This window comes from Panthera pardus, unplaced genomic scaffold, assembly GCF_024362965.1.
Source record: "Panthera pardus isolate Hobbes unplaced genomic scaffold, ASM2436296v1 HiC_scaffold_21, whole genome shotgun sequence".
Taxonomy (NCBI): Eukaryota; Metazoa; Chordata; class Mammalia; order Carnivora; family Felidae; genus Panthera; species Panthera pardus.
In genome coordinates, this window is record NW_026526777.1 from 34220330 (window position 1) to 34234888 (window position 14559).

Genomic DNA, 14559 nt, shown 5'->3' on the forward strand with positions numbered 1-14559 from the left:
TCCATTGCACAAACTGGTGCCTGTAGTTAACAATGGAATATTATGCACTTAAAAAATTGTTAGGAGGGTAGATCTCAGGCGTTTTTAACACACACACACACACACACACACACACAGCAAAGGGACACAGGGAAACTTTTGGAGGTGATATATGTTTATTACATTGATTGTAGTGATAACATCACAGGTGTCTACATATACCCAAATTCATCAAATAAAAAAAAAAATTAAAAATTTGAAAGAAAGAAGGAAAGAAGGAAAGAAGGAAAGAAAGAAAGAAAGAAAGAAAGAAAGAAAGAAAGAAAGAAAGAAAGGAGATTGTCTACAAAGGGGAAAATCTGTCTTAGATATCTGATCCTGATTTGAAGTAACTAATTTCAACAACCCTTTTTTGAATATTGAGAGGCAATTTAGCAAATTCACCGTGTATTTGGTGAAAATGTCTCTTACTGTTGCACACTTCATTACCTTTAAAAACATCTTTATACCACAATCAGCTTTCTCATTTGGCATCCCGTCAGCAAATCGCAATCACCATTCACTGTGACGTTTACAACGTATCATTTCCATGACAGTACCCGCTTCTGGACCTCTAAGCAATTCGGCGTCAGTGGTATGCCTTCATTTTTAAAAATTTATTTTGAGGGGCGCCTGGGTGGCTCAGTCGGTTAAGCGTCCAACTTCGGCTCAGGTCATGATCTCACGGTCCGTGAGTTCGAGCCCCGTGTCGGGCTCTGGGCTGACGGCTCAGAGCCTGGAGCCTGCTTCCGATTCTGTGTCTCCCTCTCTCTCTGCCCCTCCCCCGTTCATGCTCTGTCTCTCTGTGTCTCAAAAATAAATAAAAACATTTTAAAAAAATTTATTTTGAGAGAGAGAGAGAAAGAGAGAGAGAATGCCCAGGGGAGGGGCAGAGAGAGAGAGAGAGAGAGAGAGGGAAGGAGAAAATCCCAAACAGGCTCCGCGCTGTCAGCATGGGGCCCCACTTGGGGCTCAAACCCGCAAACCTAACCATGCGATCATGACCTGAGCCAAAATCAAGAGTCTGCTGCTTTACCGACTGAGACACCCAGACGCCCCAGCATGCCTTCACTTTGAATTTAAACATCAACTGTGTTACGATTAAAATTTCGAGGTAATCACCGACGATGATTTACGGATATCACTGTAACTCGCGCTGTGCACGTAAAATATCCACATGAACACATCATAAGGTCACACTGGTGTATAGAAAAAAAAAGAACTCATTTGAATTGAATCAATAGGTGGCCATCAGCCGCGTCAGTGAAACGCTTACAGGTAATACTAGAAACAGGGCACGTGCTCGACATGAACACCCTCAGGTAAGAGGAATGTTTCATGTGTGGTCCTACCAGGGGTCAACTTGTGTGAGGAGAAAAATACTTTGCACGACTTCGGTTTTTACATGCAAATTATTACCGTGAAGCAAAATTTAAAAATGCAATGCCGCAGCAGCAGCAGTCGCATTTTGAGTGCTCAGTGGACCCCCGTGGCTAGTGGTCACCACCCTGGATGGTGCAGTCTCGGATTATGTACTAACCATCCCTGGTTAGACTCCTAGCTGAATCTAAAACGCCTCTCTCAAGGGGTTTTGATTCCGTTCCCTTAAGTGAATATTCAAAACCACACATGCAGAGATATTTGAAAAATATAATTATGCTATAATTCAGGTGGCTCCTCTAAACAAGGATGTAATGAAAGAACAATATAAATAAAGATTTTTAAAAAGTTCAACTTTCAGAAATCTAGCTTTCGCAAGTTCCACATTTTTGTTTATTACATATTGTATTAAATAGGCTATCCCATGTAAACCATTTAACATAATAAAACATAACAAGCAACGCGCCTGTTTGGGTTTTTTTTCCCCTGTGTCATCTCATTGCTGGTTATTTTGAGCCAAAAGAAGTTGGTGCTGTTGTCCTTTTGCTGTTGGGGTGGGTTGGGGGGAGGGCCAAAGGTGACTGATGTTGGGGCGTTGAGGCTGGGGTTGGAAGGTAGCAGACGTCCTCGTCAGCATCCCCCTCCCCATCCCGTGCCCCCATCCCTGATTGGCAGGGAGTGGGGCTTGTTCATCACAGGAGCTCATCATCTTGAGCTGGGGGCTTGCTAGACCCCCTCTTCTCTGACCACAAATATGGGGAAGGCTGGCCACTGAGTGGGGGACCTTACCCAAAGGGGAGCTTAGAGCTCACTTTCATGCACAGCAAGTTCATGCAGCTATTGTTTTGGAAATGAAAAAAAAAAAAAAAAAGAGAGAGAGAAAGAGAGAGATCGATCTTCTTCCCTCTCTACCCTGATCCCTGTGTATCCTGAGCAACCTGCAGAAGGAAGGGAGCTGCTATGGGTTGGCCTTGAACTCCTCGTCCACAACCATAGCTGCTTCTGCCTGGCCAGCTGTGCCCATGAAAGATCTTCATATGTTCCAGATGACTGGAGTTTGAGTGAGGCATTATTTACAGGAAGTACAATTAAGGACTCTTTGGTCTTTAGCATTTGGGGAAGATAGCCCATCCCATCTTAAAACATGGAAGCCTATTGTTCAAATTGGGGATACAGGACTTAGAAACACTGTCAGGATATGTTGTCAGGAACACTTAGCATAAATGAGTAAAAGAGAGTTGTTAAGAGTAAAAGCTAGTATTTATTGAAAGCTCGCCATATCCTAACTATCTCATTAATCCTCAAAGAAACCTTTGTTGGGAATATTTTTACCTGTAATTGTGAGATGATGAACCTGAGGCAATGAGATGATAAATAACTCGTCCGAGAACATACAGCTGGTAGAGGATGAAGCTACGATTCAAACCTAGACAGTCTGAGTTATGCATAGAATGCAAAGAATCTGATATCTTTGCATATATATGTCTCTATAAAAATAAGTATGATAGGGGCACCTGGGTGGCTCAGTTGGTTAAGCATCTGACTTCAGCTCGGGTCATGATCTCTTGATTTGTGGCTTTGAGCCCTACGTTGGGCTCTGTGCTGACAGCTCAGAGCCTGGAGCCTGCTTCAGATTCTGTGTTTCCCTCTCTCTCTGCCCTTCTGCCACTCGTGCTCTGTCTCTTTCTGTCACTCAAAGATTAATAAAAATATTTAAAAAATTAAATAAGTGTGATATATGAGATATGTATCTACATATCATGCCTGTCTATATATCTATGTATAGGTATATGTCTCTATCTATATATTATATATAAATATATAATATGCGTCTATATTAAACATCTCCAGTATTGGAGCACCCTGGTGGCTCAGTCTGTTGAGTGTCCGACTTCGGCGCAGGTTATGATCTCACAGTTTGTGAGTTCGAGCCCTGCATCAAGCTCTGTGCTGACAGCTCAGAGCCCGGAGCCTGTTTCAGATTCTGTGTCTCCCTCTCTCTGTGACCCTCCCCTGTTCATGCTCTGTCTTTCTCTGTCTCCAAAATAAATAAACGTTAAAAAAAAAATTAAAAAAAAAAAAGATAAGGTAACTAACAGAAAGTACAGTCGAAGGATGCAAGGAGAGTAAACAATTAGACACTTAAAGGGAACGGATTGGCACATATGGGCAATGAGCTGGCTATCAGCTTTCTGACAGTGAGAACAAAAGCCAAACACATTAGATTTCATAGTTTTCATTTTCTGACCATAAGAAGAATGAAATTCAGCTGCAGACAACTCGAGAAGGAATTAATGTATGAACCTTTAAATAAAGGGAGATAGGCAGCACTGTGGAAAATACCTAACTCTGTTTTTTTTTTTAAGTTTATTTATTTTGAGAGAGAGAGTGTAGTGGAGGGACAGAAAGTGAGAGAGAGAGAGAGAGAGAGAGAGAGAGAGAGAATCCCAAGCAGGCTCTGTGCTGTCAGGGAGAAGCCTGATGTGGTGCTCGAACTCATGAACCGTGAGATCATGACTTGAGCCGCGATCGAGTGGGACACTTTACTGACTGAGCCTCCCAGGTTTTTATGCGACACAGGAGAGTCAGGTAGTTGATTGTCATCTTGAGAGCCGCTACCCTTACATACTAACCTCCTACTTGTTAAAGCATCTCCACAGGCTGAAAAAATGTGATCCTGTATTTCCTTCAAGGCCTAAGAAGATCACATGTGTAGAACCTGGGGAATCTCTGATGGGTGGTTTATATGCTTTGACCCTCTCCAATCCCAGATGCCTAAGCAATCGTTGGGCACATGCTAAACACCTATAAATAACGACCCAAACCTCTAAACGATATAGATTTTTCTGGACTGAATGAGAGCTATCCAATTTTGATACAAGATGGGAAAGCAAGAAACATGTCCTTCTATGTTGTAATATTAAGATCTGGACTTGGCAATCCTTTTCAGGCAGGCTACCCACTGCAGAGTTGCAGGAACAACATGGGATGGGGCAGGGGAACAGCTTGGAATAATGCTTGAATGATGTCTGGGCACCGTTCCAAATAGCTCGATGAAGGAGACACCATTATCATCTACAATCTTCCAAGAGGAAGTTGAAAGCCCAGGGAGATCAAAGGTCACATATAAGCATCCCTGAGTGAGGAGACCCTGTTCTCGACAGAGGGCGACAGTGATAGGACTGCTTGGGAGAACAAGGCTTTCATCGGACAACCTGCTTTAGGCGGTGACCACCTGTCTATACCTTCTCAAAGCGAACTCCTCTATTATTCTGTACTTTTTGCTGAGGAAGGCGTCTATTAGGCGCCACAAATAAGTAATAGTGTGGAAAAGCAGCTTAAATAGCAGAATGATTCCATTTAACCAGTGGGAGAAGATTGTATAAAATTGTTCTTTTTAAAATTTTGATGAATGCTTACTTATTTCTGTGATTTAATTATGCTGTAATTTATATTAATTAATGTTCCTTCTGGCAATAGCTAAAGTACAAATTCAATGGTTGCTTCAGACCTTTCCTAGGCAAAGACAATAAAACAATGCCGCTGGTTCAAAGGAGAAAGGCTAGCCTTCCTGTTTCCTAAGGCAGAGGGACATGCCCCTAATTTTCCTAGTATTATGAAGATTAAAAAAAAAGGAGCAGTTCTAGGTCATTGCCCCATTTGGTGCCATTTAAAATTGGTGCTGTTTCTGCCTTGAGAGTCTAACTAGTCTCACAGCGCTGTTTTCCCAAAGGTGCTGGAGAATGAGACACTAGCCTGAAGTCTGTGTTCCGTATTAAATGACGTTGAGTGGCCCGGGTGTCCTTGATGATTTCCCAAAGTGGAGGAAAACACTCTCTAACAGAGCTTTGTTCTTACACAAAGCACTTTTTAAGAGCGATCGTAGGAATGGGAAAGTGGGTGTAGATAGGAGGTCAAATGAGTGCCTGAGGGACTGTGGAGATCTGAGGGGCTATGGGAGAGTCAAAGATGAAAGGATTTTTAAGTTTGGTTAGCTCAGGTGATGGGGCCACCACCGGTACAAGTAGGAAAGTTAAGAACCAGGTAGGTTTGGATGGTGGAGGGACTGAAACCACAGGTAGGAATCTATTTGCACATAGACAGTAGGGGCCAGTAAGTTTCTAAAAAACGAACAGTTGCCCACCTCCCTTGTTTAGGATCTGTGCTGTCACTTACTATGTTCCGTTAATATTGACATAACGTCAAGGGTCCATAACGGTCTGATAAAGGTCTGAAAGTGGCCAAAGGCTTATAGAAGTTGATATCGCCGTCTCACAACCCGACGCAATTTATAGAACCAATGCCAGGCCATTCTTCCCTCCATTCAAATTTATTCATCCATTCAACCAGCATGTGTTTCTATGATCCAGGCACTGCAGGGACTATGCTAGGTGCTATGGATAAAAAGGTTGATAGCATAGGGAGCTTAATAAGAGACGATAAGAAAACAGGCAATAACATCAGAGTGAGTATGCAATGGTAGGGGTAGTGGAAAGAGCTCATAGGAGAAGCATCTAACTCAACCCTGGTGAGCCAGAGAAACCTGCCTGGAAGAGGTGATGTCCACGTGTTAACCGAAATGATGGGGAGCAGAGAGCTGGGGCAAGTGGCAAGGTAAGAGCTTTCCAGGCAGGGCAGTAAGCAGGTCTACCTAGTTAGAGCAGAAAGGGGTATTCAGGAGCTGGGACTGAATTCAAGAGCTGTGAGATGCTCTCTACTGAAAGATTAGAATGATCTCTCTGCCTACAGTAGGAAGGATGGAGTGGGCTTGGGTAGTGCTTCAAGGAGTACTTTGTTGTCTTCTGATCAGCTGGGGACAAGAGCCAAGGCTTCCCACCTCAGGGAGGAGCATCTTGGGAAATCAGAATCGGAACTTTGGCCCCAGCACTGTTAGACTCCCACTCTGATGCTCTCACCTTCCGCTACCACTGTAGCGGCCCTTGTCAAGGAATCGTAAGAACCTATATTTCAGAAGCACTTTCTTCATCCCAGCCCCGTTGTAAGCATCTCACGGCTTCCTCCAAACAAGCCTACGGGGTAGGGATTATTTTTATCTCCATTTTACATAGAAGGAAGCTGAAGCTCAAACAATTTGAGCGGCTTGCCCCAGATGGCACAGGTAGTAAGTAACAGAGGGAGGGTTCGAACCCAGGCGAACTGTCTCGAGAGCCCACACTTGTGACTGTAGGGAATAGGAAAAGGCAGGTGGCATTCATCGTTCTAACTGGGATGTTGGTGTATCACAGGAGAAGAGTCTGAAAGATAGACCCACGCTTTTTTGTGGGAAAATTATATATAATTTATTATATATAAAAAATGCCATTTTAACCGTTTCTAAGTATACGATTCAGTAGCATCATTCTTGTTCATACTGGTGTGCAACCATCACCACAATCTGTTTCCAAAAACATTTCCATCATTCCAAATAGAAACTCAGTACCCATTAAGTAATAATTCACCTTTGTTTCTTCCCCCAGCCCACGGTAATCTCTACTTTCTGTTTCTATGAAATTTCCTATGTGTTTCTATGTATTTCATATAAATGGAATCATACAATATTTGTTCTTTTGCCTTTGGCTTATTTCATCTACCATAAAGTCTTCAAGGTTCATCCATGTTGTAACAGGTAACAAAACTTCATTACTCTTTATGGCTGAATAATATTCCATTATATTATGTACCACATTTTGTTTATCCCTTATCTGTTGATGGACACTGGGTTGTTTCCACCTTTTGGCTACTGTAAGAAAATGTTCTAATGAAAAATGCTCTAAGTAACCGTTTAAATCCCTACTTTGGATTATTTTGAGTAAACACCTGGGACTGGAATTGCTCGATTGTAGGCTGAGTCTATGTTTAGTTTGGTGAGGAACCTCCAAACTATTTTCCACGGCGACTGCACCATTTTATATTCCCATCAAAATGTACAAGGGTAGAACTGTAAGACTTTAAAAGTGGAAAGGATCCTCAGTCTATTTAATGAGCTCCTTTACAGCTGGAGGGGTATTACTGATTTAAAAATTAGCCACCATTTTTGATCGTTGACCATATGTCAGCCGTTTATGTGTAACATTCCACTTAGTCCTCTCCAAACCCCTATTATCTCAATTTTACAGACAGAGAAACTGATGCTCAGAGAGGCTGATTTAAATGCTCAGTATCTCCCAAAGGATAAATGTGGAGCTAAGCTTTGAACTCAAGCCCGTTTCTAGTCTCAAGTACACTTAAGATCCTAAACACGGGGCTCCTCTGTGGCATGGGGTTACTTCCCGGAATTGGTTCTCAGTTTTGTCCATTCTCTAGGATGACTGCAACATGTTGTGTGCTAGCGAAAGCTTTTAATTCTGCCTGTAAATTTATTTACAGATTTACCTGGCGTGCGTACGTATGTGTGTGCTTTCGTATTACCTGGGTTCATGTTTTTCAAATGCAGCTTCATTGTCAATCAACAATGGAACAGGCAGGAAACAAAACACTTTGTTGGTATTGTTGACTAAATATAGCACTGGTGCTGGTTCTTCCTCTTCTGAACCTTCTCCAAAGTATTCCTCTGTGTAGCTATTGTAGTCTGATTTATAATAAACATTCTGCTAATTTGGATGCTGTTAGTAGTGGGAGAACTCATCAGCTTTTTACATCTGTCTTTTTGTCCTTCATGGGCGTGCTTATCACCCATCGCTTGTCTGATTTTCTTTGTTATAGATTGAATTTCCATATGCTGCCACGCCGTGCCTGTAGCCTTTCTTCCCAACCATCTCTTGACCGTGCAAGACGTTTCACACCCTATTGTGAAGCACAGGCGTGTGTTATCTTTAACCAATGATAACATTTCCCCCAAGAAATGTCCTTCTGCTTCTCCTCTGCTTTATAGGTGTTTGATTTCATTCATTTGTTCTGTTTAATGTCCTCATTACGTAACGTATTACAGGGCGGCTTCCTTTTTCTCTTTTGCTCTCTAAACAACTTGGTCGGCCGTTCTGGGAATCATATTACTTTTTTTTTCATCTAGGATTTTAAACTCTGTTATTAGTGATACCGAGAATTAGTCTAGCATGCTTCCGAGTCTGTTCTTTTTTTACTTGAAGAATGAAAGCACAGCCAAGAGGAAAAATAGTCCTTGCAAATGGTCCTCCATACTTCCTTCAAGGGGCTCTTCTCATTAATGTTCTCCTATTAGGTGTCTAGAAATTCTAGCTGGGATTTTCACTGTCGCTGGCTCGCCCGGCTGCCCCAGGCATCCTGCTGGTTGCTTTGGCTTTACAGAAGCAGTTGCTTACATTTGTATAAAGCCTTATACTTCATAAACCACATTGGAATACACCGTGTGAGTTGAGTCTGACTTAAATGCAGTAAGTAAGCTTTATAAACCCTGTTTGTGATGAGAAACTGAGGCACAAGGAGGCTAAAAAAATTTTCCGAGGCCACACAAACTAAGTGGCAGAAACAGTATGGACTTTACATTTTTTGCATATTTTTCTTATATTTTATCAGCACTTATGTATATTTAAATTCTTATTGGTTCCTAGTAATCAGATAGTGAATTAAAAAAAAAAAGTCTGAAGAAGATAGTGGTAAACAACAGGTGGAAAGAACCAGAGTCGAAACGAGGCAAAGATGGACACATTTCTAAGTCTTCAAGTTTGAGCTACGTGTTCTTCATTGACCTGTATTTGTGTCCAATGGTTGCACACAAAATCGTTACAAACTGAACAGCTGAAAACAACACCCACTTATTATCTCCGGATCTGGGTCTGGATCTGACCGGGTCCCCCACTCAGAGTATCCCAAGGCTAAGGTGAAGGTGTTGACCAGCCTGGGCCCTCATCTGGGGGCCCTGGGAAGGAATCCATTTCCACACTCATTCTTGCTGTTGGAGAATTCAGCTCCTTGTGGGTGTAGGACTGAGATCCCTCTCTTGTTTCTGGGAGTCAGCAAAGCTACTTTTCTTAGAAGCCACCAAATTTCTTGACAAGTGGCCCCTTCCCTCTTCAAGCCATCAGTAGTGACTTGAGTCCTTCTGCTTGAGATCCCTGACTTCCCCTTCTGCGACCAGCTAGAGGAAATTCTCTGCTTCCAAGGGGCTCTTAGGATGAGGTCCTACCCACCTGGATGACTCTTCCTATTTTAAGGCCGACTGGGCATTTTAATGTAACCTACGGATGGGAGTCAGGCCCAGGCTCTTCACGGTTCTGAGGATTTTGCAGGAGGTGCAGGGGTGGGGTGGGGGCGGGGTGGAGTGAAACACCTTAGACTCTTGTCTTCTGGAAAAAATTGGCCCTGTTCCTCCCCACCATCTTAAATAACACCAGTGTCTGGTACTCCTATCGTGTGGCCTTCAGGGATCCCTAAAATCTCTCCAACACTCACTGCTGATTTCCTCTTCGAGTGTGGCCTCAGGCAGCCATTCCAGACTTCTGAGTGCTCTCAGACGTCTAGTTGACCTTTCTCGATGCTAGGCCCGAGAATTCCTAAACATCTTTATCACTCCCCTGAAGATCCTTTGGCTCCCAAATCCCGAAAAATCCCATTCTTATTCCTGACCCATCTCCTAATGCCCTGAGTGGTTTTCCCTGGCATCATTCACTGACTGGTAACCGTGGCTTCTGATTCTTTCCTCGGAGGCCTAGCTGGTGTCAGGCCCGGGTCCTGTCCCACTTCCCATGTAGCGTAAAATGATGAATGACACCTGGGCTCAGCTCTGGAAGCTACTTTGGCTTCCTCTCCATTTCCTGGTCGGATGAACATGAGCGAAGCTGTCTTCTTCCCAAGATCCCATGATCCACTTGGCACTTTCCAGCCACGGCTCGTTTCTGACATCGCAGGACTCAGTCAATACCACGCTCTAGAGATTCAGACTATGGTTCTCTCAAAGTCATCCGATAGCCCACCTGCCCCCGGGAGGGGGTCTTTCGGAATTGCAGCTTTAACATATTATGACGTTAGGTGTTCAACATCTTCCCAGGTGCCTCACTGCGTAGAAGGAATACGGCAAGCCTGCGAGGGAAGGAGTATTAGGCGCATTTTACCAACGAAGACATTGAAGCTCAGAAAGTTCAAACAACTCGCCTGAGGATAGAGAACTAACAAGTGACAGAAACACTCAGTTTGCGCCTCTTCCGTTCCTGTGATTGCTTGCTCTCAAGGAAAGAATAACACACGTCCGATCAGGATGCCATAAACACAGCGGAAGCGAGGTCGTGCTCTCACACTTGGGCTCCTTGTTGCCGGTATCCCCTATGCTTTTTTAAAGCGTGGCTTTAGGAAACGTTCTGCTGCGGTCGTTTGCTGTCCCTTCGACTCTCAGTTCCGTCAGCGCGGCGGCTGCGGGCACATCCCAGCGCAAGGCGGCACCGCGAAGGCTTTCCTGATGCGGCACACCACAAAGCAACCCTGCAGACAGTTGCCATAAAGTGCCATATGGAAAAATCATGTGTGGTGTGCGCGTTCGGGGCGGGCAGCAAGGGCGCCTCCTTCCTGCGGGGACCCACCGGGGTGGGGATAGTCTCTGAGCAGTTCGACTGTGCGTCTGGAGGCAGATCGAGGCACCCAGGCACACGTTTTGGCCAGACCCCCCCGGACTGTCGGGTGTATGACAGATCAACAGCGGAGGGGGGTTGTGGTTGGAGTGGATTCCTTTGCTCTGACCCTGGTTGGCTCAGCGCTGCCATTTCATTGTTCCCCAAGAAGGCTGTGGTGGCAAGTCAGTCTCAGTACCTGCCAAGGGCCTTGTTTACTTGTCAGGGAGGCTTCCCAGCCCACGGCCTCTGCCTCGGGCTGAGTGGGGCTGGCCACGTTCCATATCCACCCTCCTTACCAGGAGCAGGACCCTGATTCAACGACAGCCAATGCACAGACTGACCAGCGACCCAGGAGGAGGCCCCACATGAGAAGTCCTTCCCCATCAGAAGCTGTGCTGCTCAACGAGGCGAGTCTGGTTCTCGTTGTTGAAAATCTGACCTGGAAACCGGCAGAAAGTGGAAACAACAGACACAAAAAGGGACCGACAGCGTGAGCAACAGAGCCGGAAACTCTTGAGACAGACAGATGCAGGACACCAGCCGATCTAAGGCCTAGCGTTGTCAGAGCCTCTGAACGTCCTCCTGATAACCCCTCTGATGCCGCATGGGACTTGCATTTCTGCTTGTGTATCGCAGGGAGATTCTGGTCTCACTCGTTGTATTCGGAAGGTTTGGGCTGCAAAAGAAAACCGCACTTGAAGCGGTCTAGATAAGAAAGATAATCCATCTCATTTAACAGGAAAATCCCAAAACGCGCCCCTCCCCCACCTCTCCAAATCCATGAACCTGGTGGCTGAACAACATCCTGAAGATACCAAGTGTTTCCTAACTCTCTTCTCTGCCACCCTCAATATGCTGCCTGCGCCTCTAGTCCAATGTGTCACTGTCTTTTCAGAAAGACTGTAGTGATTCCGGGCAGTGGCACCTAGAGATAAAAAAGGAAATGCATGTTTCTTGTGACCCTGTCAGACAGGGAGGAAAATTTTCCAACCGCTCCCCAGCAAGCTTCCCTGCTCCGTCACTGGTTGGAATCATACCTGGTACCCGTCCCTACATTAAGCACTGGGGCCAGCTGGGAGGAGTGCAGCCTGCCCCCCCCCTCCCCCTCCCTCCCTTCCCGGAAACACAGCCTGGCTCTACCCTTCAACTGAGTCAGGGTCAGCTTCCTGTCAGCCAGGGAGAACGAAACAATGGTGTCCATTTCACGTGTTTCCTCGTACCTAGCAATGCTGTTCCACTGCGTGACATGACCTGGTTGCACCTGTTTCTTCCAACTCAAAGAATCAGTGAACATCCAGATCATCCTTAGCAAGTTGAGGGACTGGTCCACAGCAGGAACACTCAGTGTGTGAGTCGAGTGGGTGTGTGAACGCAGTATTGTGTGGCGCCCTGAAAGACCCCATTTCTTTCCCATCTCTTATGTGGCCCCAAAGGTTTACCCACATATGCACGCGCGCGCACACACACACACACACACACACACACACAGAGTTAACAGAGAATCTGAGGAATGGACCCATCACACTGCTGCCGATCGCCGGACCAGTTCATTTCTTGCCTTCTCGGACCTCCTCAGCAGTGCGGCAGTCAGGCTCTTGGATTCGGAGTCTGCTTCTGCAGAGGTTTTTCTAGAACAGTGGTTCCCAGAACTTCAGCATGTATCACAGAATCCACTGGATGGTTCCTTAAAACAAAATTGCTGGGCTCCGCCTCCAGAGTGTCCGATTCAGGAGGTCTGGGGTGGAGCAGAGGTTGCGAATGGACTTCTTACAAGTTCCTGGGTGGCGCTCCGGCTGCCAGTCTGAGGACTAGACTTTGAGAACTACTTGCCCAGGGCAAGGAGTGCTGATCCTCCTTGCAGCTGGAAGGAAAGCATGAAGAAGGCCACTCACAGAATGTGTCCTGCTGTAAGGAGAACCTGCTTCGTCATCACTTGCTATCACCACCTCTCCAGGCAGCAGAAGACTAGAAGGCCTAATTCTCAGAGAAATAGAGGCCACCGTCTTCAAGAATGTTGCAGGGGGTGGAAATGTGGCTTCCCGCTGAGGGAAGGAGAAAGAGAGAGAGGGAGAGAGAGAGGGAGAAGGGGGTCAGCCTTTGGTTGACAGAGCTCGGCTGGGCAAATGGGCACAGAAACTCAGGTCTTTCTCACTCCTACGACTTCTCACCTGTAAAATGAATAGGTACCAGCTCTGTCTGCGTCACAGGGTTGCTGTAAGGATAACAAGGAAAGATGGGTTGAAAGCGCCCAGGTAAAATACAAACCTGTTTATGTTTACAGTCTTGTTAATGACAGTAAGGGGATAACAGGGCTGTGTGAGGCCCCTTTGTGGCTCACGACAGGTGAGTTTCAGGGGCTCAGCACAGCTGAGTTTCAGGGTTCCCCGTTCTTGTCATCTTCCCAAAGCAGGTGCTCACTTTCAGGAAGTTCTGCGCGCAAGCCATCTCAGCGCTGGGCCCCAGGGCTGTCCCGCCTGGGAACATGCGCGGGGCGGGTGGACTGCTTTCGTGGGGAGTGGGACCGCATTTCCTGTCCTCCCACGATCTGCTCAGGGATCCCCGGCACGCGCCAGAACAGGGAGACCCGAGGGGCCGAGTGGGGTTGGAATCGCCTGCTGCCCGCCCTCGGGGCCGACGCGGCGGTGGCAGGGCCCGGGACGGGAGCGCTCCCGCAGCGGAGCGTGCTGCGCGGGCTCGGGGCAGAGGCGCCGAGGGAGGCCGCCCGCCCCTTGCGCGCGTCCCCGCCGAGCCCGGGGGCTGCGCCCGCCGGCCAAACATTATTCAGCACCCCGCGTCAGCCTTGGCTCCTGGCGCTGGCGCGAGCCGGCCGGCTTTTGGCTTCCTTGGCCCCGTCTGAACCCTGCAGGCGGCGGGCCAGGCCCCTCTCCCGTCGCCTCCCGGCCGCCCCGGGCCGACTTCGCGAGGCCTCCCCCGGCCGCCCCGGGTTCCTCCCGCCCGGCCTTCGCGCGAACCCGACACGCTTGCAGAGGGAGAGCTTTGCGGACGGGTTTGCAGATGTGCGTGCGCCCTGGCTCCGTGCGCTCCCGGTTACTCCCCGCTGCCCCAGGCTGCCCCGGCTCGAAGCGCTCGCACCCGGGAGCGGAGGCGCGCGGGGAGCTTCGCCAGCCAGGCTGTGCCTGGCGCCGCTCCGGGGTCCGCCCTGACCGCGGGCTCAGTGCCCCTGTGCTCCGGGGCGGCGGTCGGGACAGCGGCCGGAGGGAGGAGACGCACGCGGCCGCCCTGACGTCTCCCCGCGCAGAGGTTTCGGGTCGCGGCGCCGCCCTTCGGGGATCCAGCCGGGAGGGTTGCCAGTTGTGTGCAGCTGTGCGGCGCTCAGCTTCCAGCGGGTTCTGGGTGGGGGCCGCGCGCAGAAGCAGCCCCTGCTGCTCTCTCTGTGTGAGCCGAGCTGGGAAGATTTGTCTTGGGGGGGGGGGGGGGGCAGGGTGGTTGTCCCACGCCGGGCCACAGATGGTTGTGGGAAGTGGAGGGCCTTTGGATGAGAAACTGAAGACTTGGGTTGAAGATGGGGTCTTGATTCCGTTTATCAGCTGCCCAACTTTGAGAAATCCACTTCCCCTCTCGGTTTGTTTGGCTGTAAATAATAGAGCTGTCATTTGAGTGCTTCCTATTTTCCATGTATTAT

General features: G+C 47.5%; 1 long non-coding RNA gene across 2 annotated transcripts; it reads right to left on the minus strand.

Annotated features, from left to right (window-relative positions):
• Nucleotides 1-8160: 8160 nt before the first annotated feature.
• LOC128778837 (uncharacterized) lies at nt 8161-14331 on the minus strand. Of its 2 annotated transcripts, XR_008424619.1 has the most exons (3): nt 12137-14331; nt 11732-11841; nt 8161-11592 (listed from the first exon to the last, which is right to left on the minus strand). It is a non-coding gene; the product is annotated as an uncharacterized LOC128778837 (long non-coding RNA). The 2 variants fall into 2 exon arrangements; XR_008424618.1 differs by having other exon boundaries at nt 11732-14331.
• Nucleotides 14332-14559: the final 228 nt, after the last annotated feature.